This window comes from Antechinus flavipes, chromosome 1 (assembly GCF_016432865.1).
Source record: "Antechinus flavipes isolate AdamAnt ecotype Samford, QLD, Australia chromosome 1, AdamAnt_v2, whole genome shotgun sequence".
NCBI lineage: Eukaryota > Metazoa > Chordata > Mammalia > Dasyuromorphia > Dasyuridae > Antechinus > Antechinus flavipes.
The window spans coordinates 48388392-48408628 of record NC_067398.1 but is presented as its reverse complement, the minus strand read 5'-3'; the positions used below and the strand labels follow the sequence as shown (position 1 = coordinate 48408628).

At 39.0% G+C, this 20237-nt stretch overlaps 1 protein-coding gene across 8 annotated transcripts in view; it reads right to left on the bottom strand.

Annotated features, from left to right (window-relative positions):
- SETD5 (SET domain containing 5) overlaps nt 1-13514 on the bottom strand; it is a 71991-nt gene extending 58477 nt beyond the window's left edge. For 4 of the 8 annotated variants that reach the window (XM_051981502.1, XM_051981532.1, XM_051981556.1 and 1 more), the window contains exon 1: nt 13151-13513. The gene's annotated coding sequence lies outside the window, so the exon portion shown is untranslated. Of the gene's footprint in view, nt 1-13150 lie in introns of all 8 variants that reach the window. The other 4 variants (XM_051981538.1, XM_051981519.1, XM_051981547.1 and 1 more) reach the window with 2 other exon arrangements.
- Between the last annotated feature and the right edge of the window lie 6723 nt (nt 13515-20237).

Below are 20237 nucleotides of genomic sequence, written 5' to 3'. Positions count from 1 at the left end.
AGTATGTTACCAATGTAGATAGCAAAGCAGATGGAAACTGGAAATATATGAGAGGTACATATCTGGGTATGAAAGAAAAGAACAAATTCAGAGGGCACTGCAAGATATCATTGTCTTGACATTTTAACTTTTTTCTTCCTGGAACCCCATACGATTCTGACAATTTGATCTAGTCTAACCACCTCATTTTATAGATGAGGTAAGTGTAGCTCAAAGACATGCACCAAGTATTGAGATTGGGACTCAAAAGAGTGAGGAGAAATTTATTACTGCTGTTTTCTGGTACATAAAGGTAGCTGGATTTAAAAAACCCAAAGTTAAAAAAAAAAAAGTATCATTAATTTTTCTTGGTTTTTATTAACAACCAAGACTCCTTTTTTTTTTTTTTTAAATAAACGAGTAACTTCTAGTAGTTAATAACAAAAAGGACATTTGTTTTTACCCAGGCACCTGTACCTCCATGTTGTTCATCTTTCCTTTTTCTTGATATAATTCCAATAATTATTTCCTTAAATGAGCAAAATTCAAAGTGCTATACAAGCTCTCATTAAAAATGTCACTGGATCTTTATTTGCTAATTTTGAGCTCCTCCTGTGGATTTTCCTGCAATAGACTTAAAGAGAAGAATAACCAGGACAGCTAGCATTTATACAACACTTTAAAAAGTCAGCAAGGCTGTTTACTACATTAGATCCTCACTACAACCCTGGAAGGTAGACAGAATTATCACTTTTATTTGACAGATGAGGAAACTAAGGCTGTAAAATGCTAAATGACTGGGTCAAACATCTTTAGAGCCCTCAAATTCCAAGTCCAACACTATCTACCGCTACCCAACTGCCCAAGATGGTATACCATTTTAAATAGAGGTTACAACACTTTTCCTCCAATTTGACTTAATTAAAACATGTACTCAGTATATAAGCAGTGCTATTTTTTCAGTGTGTAGCTGCATAATATTTCTTTTCATTTGAGGAAGAATGACTGCCTAGAATTTGAACTTAGGGAAATGCTAATGGGAGCTCTCATTCATCTTCTATAATTTGCTGCTTAGAATTTAGCGATTTTAAAGATTTTTAAATTTCAAGGGCATCTTGGAATCTGGATTTTATTGAAATATTTATATAATTTGTTAAATCAAGTTTTAAAAACCAGTCACAACAGATCAAATTTACCATAACTTCTTTTTCTTGTCAATATTTACAATAACTAAAGAAACAATTAATTGTTGAAAGAAAACATGCCGTTGATATTCATCTTTCCAAAGAACCATAATAACTTTTGGCATTATAGTGAACCACTCAAGAAATATTTTGTTTGTTTTTAATAAAGTCATTCCACTTAGTCAATTTAAGGACTTAGATTCAAAAGTAACATCTTTTTTCTTTGGAGATAGAAAAATGGTTTTAAAATCATCTTTATAATCCATTTTATGGCCTGAAAATGTTACCTTTTACAAATGAAAACTATATTATAGTTCTGTGAACACTCATATGGATGATTATATATTTGGGACGGGTGACTGAAATCAAACATTCTGAAATAGCGACAAATCAAATCCACACTGATTGACAAGTTAAAGGAGGTACCAATGGATAGGCCTAGTGGAGAAAGTCCTTGATTCAAGTCAGAAGACATGGATTTTATCCTGCCTGAAATGCTTCCTAGCTGTGCCATGATAGGGTAAGCATAACCTGAAAGAGTTTAAATTTACCTTATGGGATTATTGGGAGAGCACAGCAAACCTTAAAAATATAACAAATTCACTGATATCTAAAAAATGGAAATGAAACCTAAGGGGCCAGAAAGAGCATTCACTAATAATAGGAGATCCCAGAGTTAAGAAAATTTTGCAAATGAAAAGTTGCTAGAAGAGGGAGAAAAAAATGTCAGGGAGGGTAATACTCTCAGCAAAAAAACATCAAACTTGCTCATTATGGAGATTACCTTAATCCCCCACTCCCCCCTTTCACAGAAAGTTTTCAGTGGATTTGGATAGAAAATTTCTCTTAACAGGAATTTTTTTTTTTTTTTTTAAATTTCAGTCAGGGAAAAAAAAAAGATGTAAGGAACTTCACAAAGCTATAGAATTTTAGACTTTACAATGACCAATTCTTACTTTAAACAAATGATAAAACTGCCAACTAGAAAAGGTACTTTACTGAGGTCATAGATACCCATTTCATAAAGTGATTAATACTTCTATTTGTCTTTTAGAAAGACTTTGATTCTGCAAGCATATCGTACTTTTCCTTAATAATTTTTAAAGATAAAAGCAGATACTTAATGACAACTTTATTTTCTCAAACTATACTGAAGCTGACGCAGCCAGTCCTCTGTCTCAGGTGACTCACAAATGAATTTATTTATACATCTCTGCCTTTATACCCCGCTCCTAGCAATACTCTTTAGTGGTTTGGAGTTAATTACTGAAGGAGAGGGTGAAGGCATTTGAGCCAGGTCAACTTGGGCTGACATCCCTTACAGCAAATTAGCCTTGGACCAGCACTATTTACTCTTCACCAATAGTTTTATGAACTATTAATATAGTAGGATAATCAAGTAAAATTTTTCTATAACTAATATAATTACATTAAAAAAAAATTAGTACTTTTCCACCAAACTAACAAACAGGTATATAAATTTGTAAACAGAAGTAAAAATCTTTAGATTCATTAATATTTTCTAGAAAGCTCTAAAATTAGCACTAATTCTATAGTTTTGCCTCATTCTACCTCTCCTCTGGGACATAAATTATAAACTGAACAGATCATAATGACTATTTAAATACTGATATTAGCTTAACTACAACATTATTTCCAATAAGTAATTTTTGTATTGGGCAAATAGGGGGCACCACAGTGAGAGTAGATGGCCTGATGCCAAAAAGGTTCATCTTCCTGAGTTCAAATTTGGACACTGCAAGTCACTTAACCCTGCCTGTGTTCCATGTTCTTCCTCTGTAAGATGAGCTGGATAAAGAAACAGCAAACTACTCCAGCATCTTTACAAAGAAAATTCCAAGAGAGTGTCACAGAGAGTCAGACTCTGAAATGAGGGAACACTAACAACAATCTTTGTACTACTCCCTGCTGAAGACAAGCTCTTTGTAAAACTAGAGCTGGAAGAAACTTCTGTCTATGTCCTCACTCCCAGGTTATTTTGTCCAATCTCCTCATTTTTCCAGATTAAGTAATAGAGTCTTATGGAGGGTAAGTGACTTACTCAAGATTACACAAGTACTAATTTACTTCACAGAGCCAGGATTTGATTGCATAGCCTCCAACTCAGCTTAATAATACAAAGGATTTGGAAGAAATGGATAGTAGTCAAAGGAGAGAGGAAAAAGAGATTCTGAGAGAAGGGAGGAGAGCCAAATGAAATGAGATTGTGGACAACTTAAGGGGGTCCAGAACAAAGGTTTAAGAATAATTACCTTCAAATAATAACGACGGCATCTTTCTCCTTATTGATAGCTAACTGGTTGGTCTGCTAAACTCTTCTCAATGGCATACCCAGGCCTTAAGGTATATTCCTTTAATGGATTCTTCCAAACTCCTTTTCTTTCCTTGGTAACCATATTGTTCTCCCAACTCTATTCCAGGCCTGCTACTCCTGGTGTCTATTTTACCTCTTATTTTGTCTGTAACCTTCTAAATAAACCTACCTTCTGATTAAATAAATAAATAAAAGTGATGATTAGCTAATCTTATCTCAATTGTGTTAAAACAAAATATATAGAAATATAGGTAATGGCATTAAGAAAACTTATTCTGAATGTAAGGGAGCTTATGCGAAGTAAGCAAAAATACTTATAAAAATCCAAAACATGACCTACAATCTACAGGAGTTTTTTCCAATAACAATACTAACAATATTCTGGCATATAATCATGATCTTGAATATGTGAAATGAATGATAAACATACATTCATCTAACCATGATTAACATATTTACTGGCCTCTTTAATTTTCCTCTCTCTTTTTTAAAAAATAATTTCTTTTTATTGGTAGCAGTATTTCTTGGTGGAAAGGCTGCAAAGGAAAAGAGGGTGAGGTTCACTGATCCACCTTAATTTTAGAATTTGTTGCCTACAGCAAAGGTTGTTGATTAACTCATACTCAGCAGAGGCTTTGAAACAAAAAGTAGTTGGGAAGGGAATCTGTCCTTCCAATCATTATAGCCCTTAAAGGTACAGGTAATGTCAATTCTAGTTTCTTCTGAGAACTTTTCCAAGACTCTATAGGCAAGGGTCAGACAACAATAGCTTCTAGTAATTACCATGAAGAAGCACCGTTCTTCTCTAGCAGTTTAAGGATGTAGATTTTTGCTCAAGTCAGGAGTGATGACCAGCCAGAATGGTTTAGTTGTTCAGTTGTATCCAACTTTTGGTGACCCCTTTAGGGTTTTTTATTTTTTTATTTAAGAAAAATACTGGAATAGTTTGAATTTCCTCTCCCGCTCATTTTACAGAAAGACAGACAGAAATTTAAGTGATTTGTCCAGGGTCATATAGTTAGTGTCTGAAGTCACATTTGAAATCAGGTTGTCTTCTAGACTCTAGACCCAGTGCTCTTTTTCATTTCACCATCCAGAATAGTTTAAGGATCATCCTATTTAGATGATATAGAATGGAGCTCAAGATATCCAAAGTTATCATGTATGTGAAAAGCCTATGAATGAAACTACACTGAAATTCCTGCAGTAATATAAATATGGCTCATTGCATTTCCTTTACAAAATTACATGGAAAAAAAATGCTATCTCCCTTTTAATGATGGAAAAAATGGAGGACTTATTTAACTTACAGCAGTATATGGGAATATTAGAACCTCAGATCTTCATATTCTAGTCAAAATACAAATGCAATCAGTTTTGTGATTAGCATTAATATAGTACTAGTCTCCTAATTTCTCTACACATACACATAAAATGTAAACATCACTACATGCGAGAGAATACCACAAAAAGGCTAAGCAATTTATTCACTACCACAACATAACATTAACAGCAGACAATCTTCTGCTCAGAGCATTAAGTCAGAATACCTTTATTACCTAGTAATATATATATCAGAATACCTTTATTTAACACATTTTTTGCAGATAGCTACAGGTTCAGGATAATAAAACAAAAATAATTTCACTCACTTAACTCTGATAAAGCTTAGCTGGAAAGTATGAATAACTTATTTTAAAACCAGTTAATGGCATAAATTGAATTGTTATATAAGTGTAACTAAATTTAACCAAGTGTCAGATTCTTGGAAAAAATAAATGCATTTATTATACAGAAATGAGTTTGGGGAGTTTACCATTTAAACAAACTTTATAGTTAGTCATTTTATAAAAAGAATCCTTTAGAAAGATAAGCAATATAAAAGACACCCTTGCCATTACCAGACCTAAAACTATATTATCAAGTGGTAGTCATTAAAACCATTTAGTACTGGCTAAGATATACAGTAGAAGATAAATAGAATAGGTGAGGTACACAAGACATTAATCAACGACCATAGTAATCTAGTGTTTGATAAACCCCAAGAATAAGAACTCAGTATCTGTTAAAAAATACTTGGAAAATTGAAAAATAATATGGCAGAAACTAGCACTGATCAACATCTCATACCCTAAACCAAGAAAAGGTTGAAATAGTTCATGATTTAGACATAAATGGTGAATAGGAAACCAAGGAAATCTGTTTAGAATTTATGGCCAAAGAACTAGAGAACATTATGAAATACAAAATGGATAATTTTGAGTATATTAAATTAAAAAGTTTTGGTACAAACAAAATCAAGCAGAAAGCTGGGAAACAATTTTTATAGAGTGGCAGCAAGATGGCACAATGAATCTCTAGAGGACTGACCCTGAAATCAGAAGGACCTGAGTTCAAAAACCTAACACTTCTCAGCTGTGTAACCCTGGACAAGTCAACAACTCCAATTGCCTGGCCAAAAAATAAGCAAAAAACCAAAACCAAAACCAAAACACTAAACCCACAACCCAAACCACAAAACAAAAAAATTTACAGCCAGTTTCTGATAAAGGCCTTATTAAAAAAAAAAAAAAGAGAGAGAGAGAGAGAGAGAGAGAGAGAGAGAGAGAGAGAGAGAGAGAGAGAATCTGAGTAAAATTTGTAAGAGTAGAAATCATTCCCCAATTAATAATCAAATGATATGAACAATTTTCAGATGAAGAAATTAAAACCTTTTTTAATCATGAAAAAATGCACTTAATCATTAATGATTAGAGAAATGCAAATTAACACAACTCTGAAGTACCACACAACCTCTCAAATTGGCTAAGATGACAGGAAAAGATAATGATAAATTTTGAAGGGGATGCCCAAAGGGCTATCAAACCATACATAACCTTTGATCTAGTAGTATCATTACTAGGTCTGTATCCCAAAGAAATCATAAAAAAGGGAAAAGGACTCACAAATACAAAAACATTCGTAGCAGTCCTTTTTATATGGACAAGGAACTAGAAACCCAGTAGATGCCCATCAGTTGGGAAATGGATAAATAAGCTAACACATGAAGGTAATTGAATATTGTTCTTTTAAAAGAACTGATATGAAGGCTGATGAAGACTTGCATGAACTGATGCTGAGTAAAGTGGGCAGAACCAAGAGAACATAGTTACAAAATAATGTGATGATCAACTGAGATGGACTTATTCTTCTCAACAATGAGGTGATTCAAGGCAATTCCAATAGACTTGGGATAGAAAATGCCTTCCCATATCCCATGAGAAAACTATGGAGATGGAGTATCAATGGAAGTATAGTATTTTCAATTTTTATTTGTTTTTTTCCTTTCTCATGGTTTTTCCCCTTTTGGTCTGCTTTTTCTCATACAACATGACAAATATAAAAATATGCTTAAAAGAACTGCACATATTTAACCTATATAAGATTGCTTGTTGTCTTGGGGAGGGGAAAAGTAAGAGAGGAAGAAAAATTTGGAACATAAAATCTTACAGAAATGAATGTTGTTGAAAACTATCTTTATATGTATTTGGAAAAATAAAATACTATCGAAATTTTAAAAAGAAAGATAAACAACATAAGTTTAGATTTCTAGTATATTAGGTTTTCTTAAAGCAAATATGCATTTTTATTGCCTTCCATTAAAATAAAAACAAAAACTGAAGATCATGTTCAGCAGATTCGATGGGTCACAAATCTTAGGAACACCAGGGATGATTAGATATACCCTTGCTTAAAAAGTCTAGTAATGGACCAGGTCTCTTCCAATTCTATGATTATTTGTATTGTGATAAGCTGGATGCAACTATACTACTTTCAACTAAAGGCTAAGTTCTAACAAGTCAAACAGGGCTGGGCCTCACCTAAAAAAAAAAAAAAAATTGATGAGTAATCTTCTCTAGGAAAGCAGTGATGGAAGATGAAACAATAACTAGTCTTCTCAGTGACTCAACACTGAAATGTTGGAAGATGTTCAGTTCAATGATTTAAAGTAAAATTGGAACCTAATAATATGTAACCTTTTCACAAAGGGAAACAAGTTAGCCTACATGTTCTGGTCCAAGCCCAACCAAAATAATGACATTGTATGTCTCTAAATTTCCCAGGAGTTTCATTTAGACACAGTATTTCTTTCCATTTCCTAATGAGAATTCAGGGGAGAATTGCCATAGAACAACCATATTCAGTACTGATATACATTTAGTGGGAGTGAAAGGTGGGATTTGATTTCCTCAATTTGTAGCAGACTTTTAGTTTTAATTTTTTCCCTGGATAGAAAATTATCATCTTGCCACATGCTACAAGACAATTTTGGGGTTAATAGTACACAGTTGGCACAAATTCAATGCTCAAGTAGGAAACTGCAAATGATTTCTTTAATTGTATGCCAAGCTGAATAATCTCCCAGGGAAAAGAACCTCCTCCTGCTGCCCCTCCTCCATCAGCATCGCCTCCCTGCTGTGCAAAGAGCCCTTTGTCCAGCCCTGCACTTATCTAGCTGTTTGGCCATATTGACAGGCCTACTGGAAGCATAATAAGGGAGTTAGTCTGACATCAGCAGCTGGCAGTTTAAAACAAAAATCCTCCTATTCTACTTTCAGCAAACCCTGCTGTAGTGGTCTTTGGTTCCTCTCGTGGTGTCTGAATCTCTTTCCTGTTTTATCTCAGTTTCCACACACAGCAGGCCAAAAGTTAGAGATACCCACCATCTCCTAGTATGGAGGTGGAAGTGGAACTGTTAGTAGAACTGATCAAAAATTGGCCTCTCAGCTAAATCTAAAAGTCTTTTATAATTTTGTGCCTTGAAGTTTAGGCACAAATGATAAACAGTAGTTTGGGCACAATATGTGTAACAAAAAGACCAAGGAATAGAATCCATTTATTCTACCTCTGGTATTTTACCAAGGCTTCTGCTCTCTTTGAATTTGATTGGGAGTGGGGGTGGCAAATTAGGCAAAAAGATTAGTTTTAGGGGGCTCCAGCCTTCAAGTCAGGAGAATCTGAGTTCAAATTCTACCTCAAACACTTAATGCTTCCTAGCTGTGTGATCCTGGGCAAGTCCTTTAACCCCAATTACCTCTCTCACACACAAATTTAAAAAACAAAAAAATAACACACTTTAAAAAAAGTTAGTTTTAGGTATCTGAGAAGCTAATAATTCAAGAATCTTACTATGATCTAACATCACTGTATTTCTCCTATGAGAAGAAAGAACTCCTTACCTACATACCAAAGACAGTGAGTGAATGAACTCTTAAGTCAAGCAGGTTTTCTGAAAGCCAACCCAAAGAGGGAAAAACTAAGTGGACAAGATGAGATTACACATTCCCTTTTCAATGACTGACTGACTGAAGTTTAGCTTCATTTTATCTTATAAATACACTGAAAAAGATGTAAACTGAGTTTGTTGAAAATAATTTAAAGCTCTTGTCAGAAGGTACATCTGGTTTAGAATTTTTAAAAATAGTTTTTATAAGAATAAAAATGATTGGAAAAACTTTATAGGCAATAGATATAAACTGTCCTATATAAAGTACATATAGTTTCTTTCCTCTCTAATATTAACCTTCCTGTATCATGTAAGTCCCCTTAAAGGAAAAGAGAATAAACTAAAATTGAAATCAACACTAAATAAACTTTGAAAATCATTTTATCTCATGATATAGAATTCTCTCAACTGAATAATGCCATCTAAACCTTCTAACATAAAAAATATATTTATTTGTAAGGGGCAATCATCTTCAAGTAATGGAGTGTTTCATTTTTTACTAAATTCCTAAAGACAATAAGCTTTATTATGAAGTTGACATTCTTCTTTATCAAGTTTCCGAATCAAAGCCATTACTCAATAGCTACTAAAAAAAAATTCTTTGCTAGAAGGATAAGTCTAGCAATAAAGTTTCAGTTACTAACATCTAAAAATTACCACTAAAAAAATTAAATTGCTATAGGGAGAGCTCCAGTATCAAATTAAATAGAGAGCCACCAGACTTGAAACCTAATTTATGGGAAAAATGTATTCTGTTCATGATCTTTCTACATAGATATTTCCAGTGTCCTCTGATGGTCTATAATTTGTGACCTAATGTTTCATAAATTACTTCTAATGCAAATGGGATGACAATGTGGAACCAGTATTCTCTGAGTATTACTTTGGTTATTTTTCGCAAAGGCTACTTATTTCTCTAAAAGGAGTAGATTACTTACAGCAACATGGAACTAACACTTTAACTGTCAATAGTGGATGTAAGGTGCATATATATGGCTATAAATGGTTTATTTTTTTAAACAAGATAAAGTATATATTATATATATGAAGATTAATAGACCCTCTTTAAACTCATTTCTAAAACTCTTTTAAGTTCAAACAACAGGCCAATACAAGTGAAAAATCATATTTATTTGATGTCATCTTTTACATTACAAAGTATTTTTTTTAAAACAACAGTTACAGTTTAAAGTACTAGAAGAATCTAAAAATATTCTTTTAAAAGTTTCTCTCATTAGTCTGCTTGGATGCTTAGCCGCTGGCTGGCAAAAAACACAATTCACATTTGTGAACAGCAAAAACTCATTTTCATTCATCTTGGTTTCCTGCCACAAACACTGGAGTCACCACCATACATCATAAATACTTGTGGGACTGAAATACATTCACATAAATTTAAACCAAAAAAGTTTTGATTATAATATCACTAACTTTAACCTGTGAAAGATTCAAATTTAGCTTTTGATAATTATTCTATGTAGTAGGTTGCAGTCCATTTGCCCTCACACTTAGCAGACTGCTCTGCTAATAGGAAAAACTTTCTGATGAAGAAAAGCTGTGGGGGTAAGGGCATAAGTTGCTCTGATGCAGTCTTCTTAGGTGTCCAGTACTAGACAGACACTTTCCGCATTTCCTTTCTGGTCAGCTCCATCCCTTCATAGATGGATCCAGGTACATCATGTTCAAGGACTGTATCATCCTTGTAATGTCAGAAGACTAATCATACCCAATGAGACAACTATAGTCAAAATTCTCCAGTAGACATATTTATCTGTGTTTTGTTAGTTTATGTAAATAATTTAATAAAAAAAAGTGTTTGGCATATTAATCACAACTTGGAAAGAGGTAATTTCTATTAGTTTATCCTCTTAAAATTCCAAAGTCTAGTTTAATAATGTATTCTATACTCTGCAAACGGAAAAATCCCTTAATACCATGACATGATACTTGTATCAATTCTACAGGGCAAAAATTTTATTCAGTAAAGATAATATTGCCTAATTATTGGAAGGAAAGGACAAAACAGTAAGGAAAAGATGTGGTTGTATAATTAACTAGAAGGACTGGAGGAAAATAATGTGTGTAGTTAGAAAAAAGGGCTGCATATATGTTTTTCCTGCCCACCCTTTAAAAAAGAATACCAGATTCTCTCTACTGTAATTTCTCAGGGATTAAAAAAAAACAAACCACAAATGAACTACTGGGGATTTTCAGTAACATTCTAAAATAGTTCTTTATGGATACCAGAAAATTCATTTTTCCCCCACTACTAATATAAATGGTAGTGATAAATGGCTAATTTTCCTACCTATATATATATTTTTAAAAGAAAACCAAATTAATAATAAAAATTCCCAAGAAACCAAGGTTCCTTCTCAGGAAACCAGCCATCTCCTAAGTTCAGTTCCCTGCAGCCAACAGCATTAATGGACGCTGCACTGCTGTCCTTCCCTAGAGACAGCAGCCAGCACTACTCAAGCTTCTCACGTAGCAACCAGAGCTCCAGAGCCAGCAGCTGCTGCTGCCTTGTATACTCACCCCTGAGATCCAACCCAAAGGAACAACCCTTTTCTCTCCTCACCCCACCCCCACTCCTTACACACTTTTCTCCCCATCAGTGCTCCTTGCCAAGCTGACTGGAAAGATATTCTCAGAAACCATTCCAAGGTTTCATCTTTTAGTTTTTATTAGAAAAATCAAGATTTACCTAAATCCAATTTTTTAAGGACAAAATGTGTTGAATAAAACTGCCTTTCAGAGAAACATGTTTCCAAGCATGTTAAAATCCTGTGTATTTGTTGCCCAAGTGCCATGTTCTACAAAAGGAAATCATAATTCATTCTTCTGCCCACAGTGACAGCCTGACTAAAGCTTAAACACTTCAATCACATAATGGGCCAGAACCCTAGAAGGCAGCTATTTTCTTAAAAAAAAAAAAAAAAAAAAAAAATTGGAACAGCCTTATTTAAAAAATTATTATTCCTGAATTCTCTAATGCCCGTGAATACCAGCCTATGAATCTACCACTACATACTACATTCTTAAAAACTCAAATTTCACACGATTTTTTTGGGGGAGGGGAAAATCACCATTTAGCACTTTCCCTTTACTGACATGCAAACACTAAGTATCACAAAATTTGGCAATTTATTGGAATCAAAATTCTCACCAAAGACGCTTACCACTTAACTTGGCATCTGGGTTCTCAATCAAATGACAAATTTTTGAAATATTGACCCAACAAACAAGAACGGGGCTTTGGCGACAAAGAGTGAATATGACCTTGCCCACAATTGCATGTCATTAAAAACAACTTGTTTCACTTAAACGCTGGAGAGAAATTGAGGGAGAAGCTGTGGGAGACACCCAGCCCTGTGAACCCATTCCAAGTGAAAAAGGAAGAGACGAACTAAAACACAGGCAACCCTCCAATGGGGCCCGGAGCTCTAGGCAAGAAACGAGTTATTAGCGAGCACATTGCACAAGTAATATGAGAAAGCAGAAAATGCAGGTCAAACACGCACCCCCGCCCCAGACCCGCAGGGCTGGCTGCAGCAGCAGCAGCATCTCCCCCCGGAGAGCGGGCGCTCAGAGGAGCGAGAAGAGATTAGCATACGAGGGGGTTTTCCCACAGTGAAACTTTCCCTCTCCTCTTACAGCCCTTCAGACTCGGACATCTACCACCGAGAACCACCCGTTTCACATCGCCTTCATGAAGCAGGGGAAAAGAACTAAATCACACATTATTCTGTCTTTAAAAAAAAAAAAAGGAAAGAATAGGGAAAACGTCCCTAAAATGATGGCCCTCCACGCCCAAGGCAGGAAAAACGACACGAGCTGGCCGCGCTCCAGCCTGGAATCCTACAAAACCCCAGCCCAGGGCTCCCAGCTCGGAGATGCGAGGCGCAGGCCGCGGGAAGTCCAGGAATGTGCTCGGGGGGAGGGGTGGCGAGAGGGCCTGCAGGAGCCAGAGGCTTCCCTGTGGGAAAGGAAGCAGCCATCGGGAATGGGAGCACGCACACTGACGAGGGAAGGGCCCCGTGCTAAGGGCCGAGGGAGCAGAGCGAGGCCCGCAGGGGCCGGCAGCGGGGAGCGAGGCCCGGGCAAGCTTGGGGGACCCGGGGCCAGGGACCCGCGGACCCTCCCCGGGCGGGGTGTGGGGGAGGGGCGGAAAGGGTCCCGATCCGACTCAAGAGGTATCCTAGGACCGGGGTGCACTGTGGGGGGAAGGGGTGCGGGGGTGGCGGGCGGCAAGGGAAGGAAGCATCCTCCGAGGCTTCCTGCGACGCGCGGCTCAGGCCCCGGGCCCCGAGGAGGGCAGGCCCGGGGGATGGGGGAGGGGATGATGACCCCACGCGATGCAGACCTCTTCATCAGACCCCTTACCTGTGTCCCTCCCAGGCGCGAGGCCCGGGCCCGGGCCCGGGCTGCGGTGTGCGGCACTGCCGGGAGAGAGCAGGACTCGAGTTAGGCCCAGCGCGGCGCCGCGGTGTTTCCTGGCCGGGGATGGCCCGAGCCTGTGAGGTGGGGGTGGGGGTGGGGGCAGAAAGGCGGAGCGAACCGAGGGCGGGCGCGCGGGCGGGGAGGGGGGGAATAGGGGAGGGAGTGTGGGCGGACTGGCGGGGCGGCTGCTGTTTCTGCTGCTGCTGCTGCTGCTGCTGCTGCGCGAGAGTCTATGAAAAAGCTGGCGGGCGGCGGCCGCCCCTCCCCCAGCGGTGGCGGCGGCAGCAGCGACGGCGGCGACGGCGGCGGCGGCGGCAGCGGCAGCAGCTCACTCAGCCCGCTGCCCGAGCGGAAACGCCACTGACCGCACGGGGATCCCCGGCACTGGCGCCAGGGGCACCCGGGACACGCCCCCTCCCGCCGCACCATTGGCCTCCACGCCCAGCGCTCCGCACTCATTGGTTTTAATACCGCCAATCAGGAGGAGCCGCTGGGGTCGCCAGCAGAAGAGGCTGTGCGCGGGGCCACCGGCTCGTCAGTAAGACAGCTGCTAGGTAGGGGAGCGGAACTCTTCGGGGGGTTTAGGGTTGGCCGGCTGATGGGGGAAATGATAGAAGCCGTCTAAGGTAGAGGAAGTGGAAACTTTAGTGTTTCGCTTTACGGAAACCGAAAGGCTGGGGATGTCCGCTGCGCCGGAGCGGGGTTGGGGGAAAGAGAAGCAGAAGGGTGCAGATAAAGCAAGACCAGAACACTGCCATGGCTCCCGCAGCGGGAGGAGCTCTTCTGGCCCGCCTCCTCTCGCTGATTGGGCGCCTCGCCTCCCGCCGCGTGTGAAAACACAAATGGCGTTTGCTGGTTGGAGTGAAGCTCCTGTCAATTACGGCTTCGAGAGTACGCCGCTGCCTAGGCAATCGGACTGCCCCATGGGCGGGGTAGGTAGGTCGGGGAGGGGGGAAGGGCGACCTAGAGGGAGATGAGAAGGTGCCTCCCGCTTCTCCCGCCCCGCTGCGGCCTGGAAGGGGAGGGCCTGGAGAGTGTGGGCCTGGACAGCGTCTCGGGCGTCTCCACCCTTTTCCGAAAGAGTTCGGTTACCCGCCGCCTGGGCGGTCGTGGGGTCTGATTGGATCTCGGAGATGGGAACCTGCTCGGCTATTGGCTCCGACTTGAGCGAGCGAAACCACTGCGTTCGTCGGCGGGGGCCGCGAGAGGCCCTCCTGCCCCGCGGTTCCCGCGGTGGTAGGGTCTTAGCCCAGCGCCGCAGTGTCTGGCTCGTCGCCCCTGCGCAACGTGGCAGGAAGAGGGCCGCAGGGGCGCTGGAAGGAGGGGGTTCTGCTGAAGACTCCTGGGTGGCGGCGGTCCTGCCGCTGTGGAGCTGGGGGAGGAGAAGGGGGAGAGCGAGCAGAGTGCGGGCTCCTTCGTGCAGGGGGTCCCTCCGACCCTGAAATCCAAGCTTGTCTTCGATGCCCGGAGGCCCAGATTCCCGGGCTCTGAAGTGTACGCTTGGCTCCAAGGGCGTGAAAACCCCAGGTGGTGCAATGCGGTGGGGGCTGAGGGAAGGGCGCGGAGGGCCTAGTTCTGCTACGGGTCTTCCGGGGTGGCGTGGGAGGGGGCCGCGCCCTCTCATCGACCTCCTAGTGGGGAAGCGCCTCAGATGCACTTTTCCCGGCTCCTGGGGACGCTTGGAATCTACACGAAATTGTGGTCTCCATTTTTTTTTGTTTCCTTTGTTACATAAATACGTGCGCATTAACGCGGGAGGGGGCAAAGAACGGCCTACGGGGTTTCTGTGAGTTAAATCCGCATAAGTTAAAAACTAACCCCACAAATTCCTAGGATGGAGCAGGTCCGTGTGAAAAGTGAAGCACGGAGATTGACTTGTGTGACTTGAACTAAATGCCCCTTCCCCTCTAAGTGCTTCGTTTTGTACCATAGCTTCATTTTCCCCAGGTTTTCAGGGAACAAAGGTTTCTGAAGGATGGGGGAAGAGAACCACAAGGGATATTATCTGGGTCCAGCCAGCTAATTACCGCATTCTCACAAGTCATCTCGGTACCCACCCATCCCCCTGGGTACGTCCCACACTGCCACCTCCCTAAAACTAGAATGCACTTGTATTCCCTGGCACTTGCCTGACGGGCACACCTTAAGACACCATTTTGAAAACCTAGTTTAGCCTCCCCACCTCCACCAGGTGACTAAATAGCCACCCTAGCCTCTTTTCGGTACATTAGGACAGAGAAAGTACCACAAAGCTTGCTACAAGATCTAAATATGCTAATCTTTACTATGATTTCTGGACCTGTGCTACTGCTAACATAATGCTGGTATAATTTTCAGAAGCCTAAAATGGCTTCCCGCTGTCAGTTGTTTTAGATTTCCTTAAGGCCTAAGAAGCAATAAGTGAAATGCAGTGTGGCTAGAAGACCAGGGTTGGACTAAAGTCCAGTCTGACTAGCTGTCGTCATGAGATGTCACTTCTCAGTTCCCTATATCACTTAAGACTAAAAATTACAGATGATTAGCTTATCTTGCATGGATAGAACTAGTTTTCACTCCAGGAGTTCATCCTCATCTTTGAAGCCTTGGTGGGACTACACTCTCCCCCGTTTTCAGCTGTCCACCTCCATGCTATCTCTGGTCTTTTTTCCCCAAAATTTCCTTATTCATTTTGATTGTTTTTGATGCTAATTTTATTACCATATGTTCTTTAGCTGACTTTCCAAGTCTTGTTTTTTAGATTGAGCTTTACAAATGTGGCCTTGCCTAGATATTTAGCAAGTCCTGTCCCCAAAGTAATCCTACTTCCTTCCCTAAAATTTTCTAGATTGGATGGAAGATAAAGAATATATTTCAAGAACAAAATTTTCAGCAAAACAAAAAATGATTAACATGATTTGTGATTGAACATGAAAATCAGTGAACACTGATTTACTAAGATGGGCTTTTATAAATAATGTATTACCCTTTTCATTTTTGAAATAAAACTTTTGTGTCAACTTTGGAAAAAATGAACAAATGTCCTTGGAATTATATCTTCCTTCAAGAGACACAGCCTCACCTATAAATAAGTCTGTTCATTGTGCATAGAAAAACGTATTATGGACTTCTACCTTAAGTTTTTGGTTAAAAGCTATGGAAATTCCTGTATTTCTTTTGAAAATGAATCCCCCCCCCTTTTTTTTTTTTACTCCTTTTTGATAAAAATTTCATTTCAAATTCTAAGAATTCAAAAATTATGAGATGACATGTAATAGGATCTTTATAGATTGGTATTTGTTTTGTCCAAAGGTCTTTGTAAGTGGAATATATTAGACAACTAGACATTCTAGACAACTCAAGTAACAGATTTCAACTGAAAACAGAGCTAGATAAAGTGGGTTGTGTGATTGCTCTACCTTTTTGCATGTTATTTTGCATATAGGAATGTTCAGTGGCAATTTGATATGTTACTAATTTAATTTCAAGTGAATATACCTAAGTAGGTAGTGTTTATGGTAGTCCCTGTTTATCTTTTAACTAGTGAAGAGTAGAACTACTAAAATCTACAGCTAAATCAGGCTATTTATGGAGTAGGCTTATTGTTCTGTTAGCAGTAATGGAAAAAAACCACAGCTGTCCTTTTCACTCTTTAGTGTTCCCAAAGTACTAAATTTGAGATTCACTTTTTAAACAGGCCTTTACAAAAATTAAGTCCACTATCTCTAGGTTTTTATATATTTGTAGCTGCAGGGAAGTCTATAGGTGCATCAGAATTAGTCCTACCTGTATAGTCCAAGCAGACCACCTTATCCCAGCCTGTCCAAAGCAGCAAGTAGCAGCATCTACATCTCACTCATTCCCCAGAATAGCTGCACTTAGGTAACCACAGGATCTTACAGATCTCAATTTCTTAACCCTTTAGGTTTTTGCCCCAACTCCACTTAACAGTACTGACCCTCGTTCTCTTCAGTGTATCATTATGCAGACGCTTTCTAGCAGCCTCTTCTCAATGGACAGTGTGGTTTTGAGTGTGATCTTAAAGTGGTCCTTTCAGTAATCTTTAATTTCTGTTTGCCGATTTATGCAGCACCCCCATATGCTACCTGAGTACTCTATCTCCCTCTTAGTATTTGCACTTTTTCCTTAGTTGGCAGGGTGAGGGGGAGCTGTGGTTCATTCAAAGGGCATGTGGGCTAAAATCACCTATTTCTAAAAAAACACTAAATTAAAATCCCTTTCAAAAGCAGCTTTCTGAGATGAAACCTGCATAAAATAGGATTGTAATGCAAATTAGAAAGTTTTGATCAGATAATGTCCCTTCCAAACCTAAAATTTTATCAGTAGAGAATATTTGGTATTATAATTACATGTTGGCTATCAAGCTGAAAGGGAAATTATTTAGAAATTCTCTGGAATCAACTATGGGTTAGACTTGGGTAGGGTTCTTTCTGGTCAGTTGGAGGTGGTGTACCATGATCACCATATGACTGGTTACAGTCCCTCAACTTGGGGGATTCAGAAAGTCAGAACATTACAGAAATACTGGGTTCTAGTGAAGTTGTTGCCAACCTGAATTATAGGGGAATCCAGAAGGCAAGTTGGTTTGAAGGCTAAGCTGGAGTTTGGCTTTAAACATGTAGTAAAAGTGTGCAGGTTCCATAACTAAAAAATGTTCAGCAATAAATTGTAAATTAGAAACTGGAGCTTGGGAGGAGTCATTTGTGCTTCCTGAAAGATGAACTGAATATTGGCAAACTGGTTCATGAGACGTGATGGATGAGGACTGCAAGCCTAGTACTCAGTAAGAAATGTCATCTTTGGGGAAGAAGATATGTGGAAGGTATATACTCTTCCTACTTGTATTCATCTTTTAAGTTAATGACATTTCTTCTATTTATTATAAAATTAAACTAGATGAAATTTCTTATTGTAAAATTTTCTATAATTTGTCCTTTACTATATGACTACTATAATATTCATATGTATGTAGTGTTTCATATAGCTGCATTTACAACAGCTCAAATGCCATTTTTCTCCAATCCATTCTCTCCAGCCTATCCCTCTTGCAAGTGCCCTTCCCAGGAAAAAACTTATGTTACTTAGATTGTTTCTTTCAATAGAAATTCCCTGATGGCATGTTTTTTGTTGTTTAAGATCCCAATACCTTACCGGTGCTTAGAAATTTACTAGGCATTTTGTCTTTGTTGGATAGTTATCAAAATACATCCACATAAGAAAACTGAAGCTCACAGGCTATTTGCTTATAGTCTACAGCTAGGCAATGCATAGAGGCAAAATTTTAACTTGGAACTTGTGATCCAGTACTCATTCCATTCCATTACCATGTATTGTTAAATATACAATGGAGAGGTCAAACAATGTCAAATATTCATAACTTAGAAAAATCTCATCTTTGTCATTCAGTTTGTACTCCATTGGCAATTAAAGTGGGCGTATTTTTTTTCTCAGTGGAGTACTGAAAACATTTGCAATTTAATTTACACATTAAATTCAGAGGCTTCAAGATTATATTTTTCCATATCTGTCCTTACTCAACTCTGAAGTTCCCACTATCTCAAAAGGTGGTGAAACTTTAGAAACTTCGAAGGATCCCAGAAACTACAGCCTGCCCAATATTGGCAATTTATCTTACACAGTAGTACTATTGTGAAGGTTCTAAACTGATAGGAAAAATAATACTGAAATTCTGTTGGTGGTGATTGTAGTCAGTGAAGATAAAGGAACATTATATAATTTAAAAATTAGGACCAAGACTTCAGGGCTACACTCTTTATTCTACTGTAGTAACTAGAGCTTAGAGACCAGAGATAAAATTCAAACCCCCTTCTTTTGCAGATGGGGAAATAGAGATCCAGAGAGGTCAAGTAACTGCCACAAAATCACAGGATTGATAGTACTGGGAAATAAGATAGCTAATGTGCAAGATTGCAGTTATCTGCAAATTATACATTCTGGTGGTGAGTGAGGAAGAGTTGAAATTAAAGGTGACTCATTTTTTCCCCCAGACCAAATTTGACAAGAAATATCAGAATCATAGACTTGGATTAGTAACTAAGGAAATTCTGTTGGGGGAGTGGGGGGAGGAGCTATAACTCATTTCTCCTGTCCTTTACAAATTTTTTTCTCCTTAAAAGGGAGCAATTCAGTTAGAAAGAAAAGAATAACCCTAAAAAAGTCCTAATTTAGACAATATAATTGGTGTGAAAATGATGTAGACTAGATTGGCAAAGTCATGGGCTTAGATTCATTCTAAATTTTGCCATGCTTCTCAAGCAGAGGCACTACATAATCTGTAAACCTGCTCTTGACCAACTTGATTTGTAGGTATGCTATCAACCAAGCTTTAGGGACTATCTAAACTCGCAGTAGATTACCTGTTGATCCATTTCTTGGACATAAACTCTCCCAGCACATGTACGGAGAGGTGAGTACTTTGATTCTGCAACAAGGCCTCAAGAACAAATCCCTCAAGTTTTCTAAGTTACCCATAGAGTGAATCAGACTCTCAGGAGTATCTCTTTTCAACCAGTTACAATTTTCAAAAAATCCCTTAACCTATATCTGTGAGTGGAGGCAACAAGTAGCAGCTTGCTTTTCTCTAGAATCTTGGAAACAAGGCGAATTGTTGAAATCTCATTTACCCAAGTCAGGAAGTTTATTATGAAGGAAAAGATGTAAAGCAAGCCATTTTGGTGGCTGCACCTCTAAAAGTTAATATGAAAATACACATGCTCCCTTCAGACTACTGGATGACAGCCAGACACTGAAGGAAGACCCTAAAATTTGAGGCTTAAGAGTAAGGAAAATCCGCCAATAAATCTCATTTGGAAATTGTAATATACTCCAAAATGACTCATTTAGTCACAAAATTGCTAATATGTATCAGAAAATGAGTTCAAGAAATTGCTTTATGTATTCCTATACCTAAAATTATTTTCATCAGTTAAGACTGAGAGAACATGGTCTGTACATTTTTAAATTAATGCTTTAAGAAACTTTTGACCTGAAAAGGAATTGCCTCCCTTCCCAT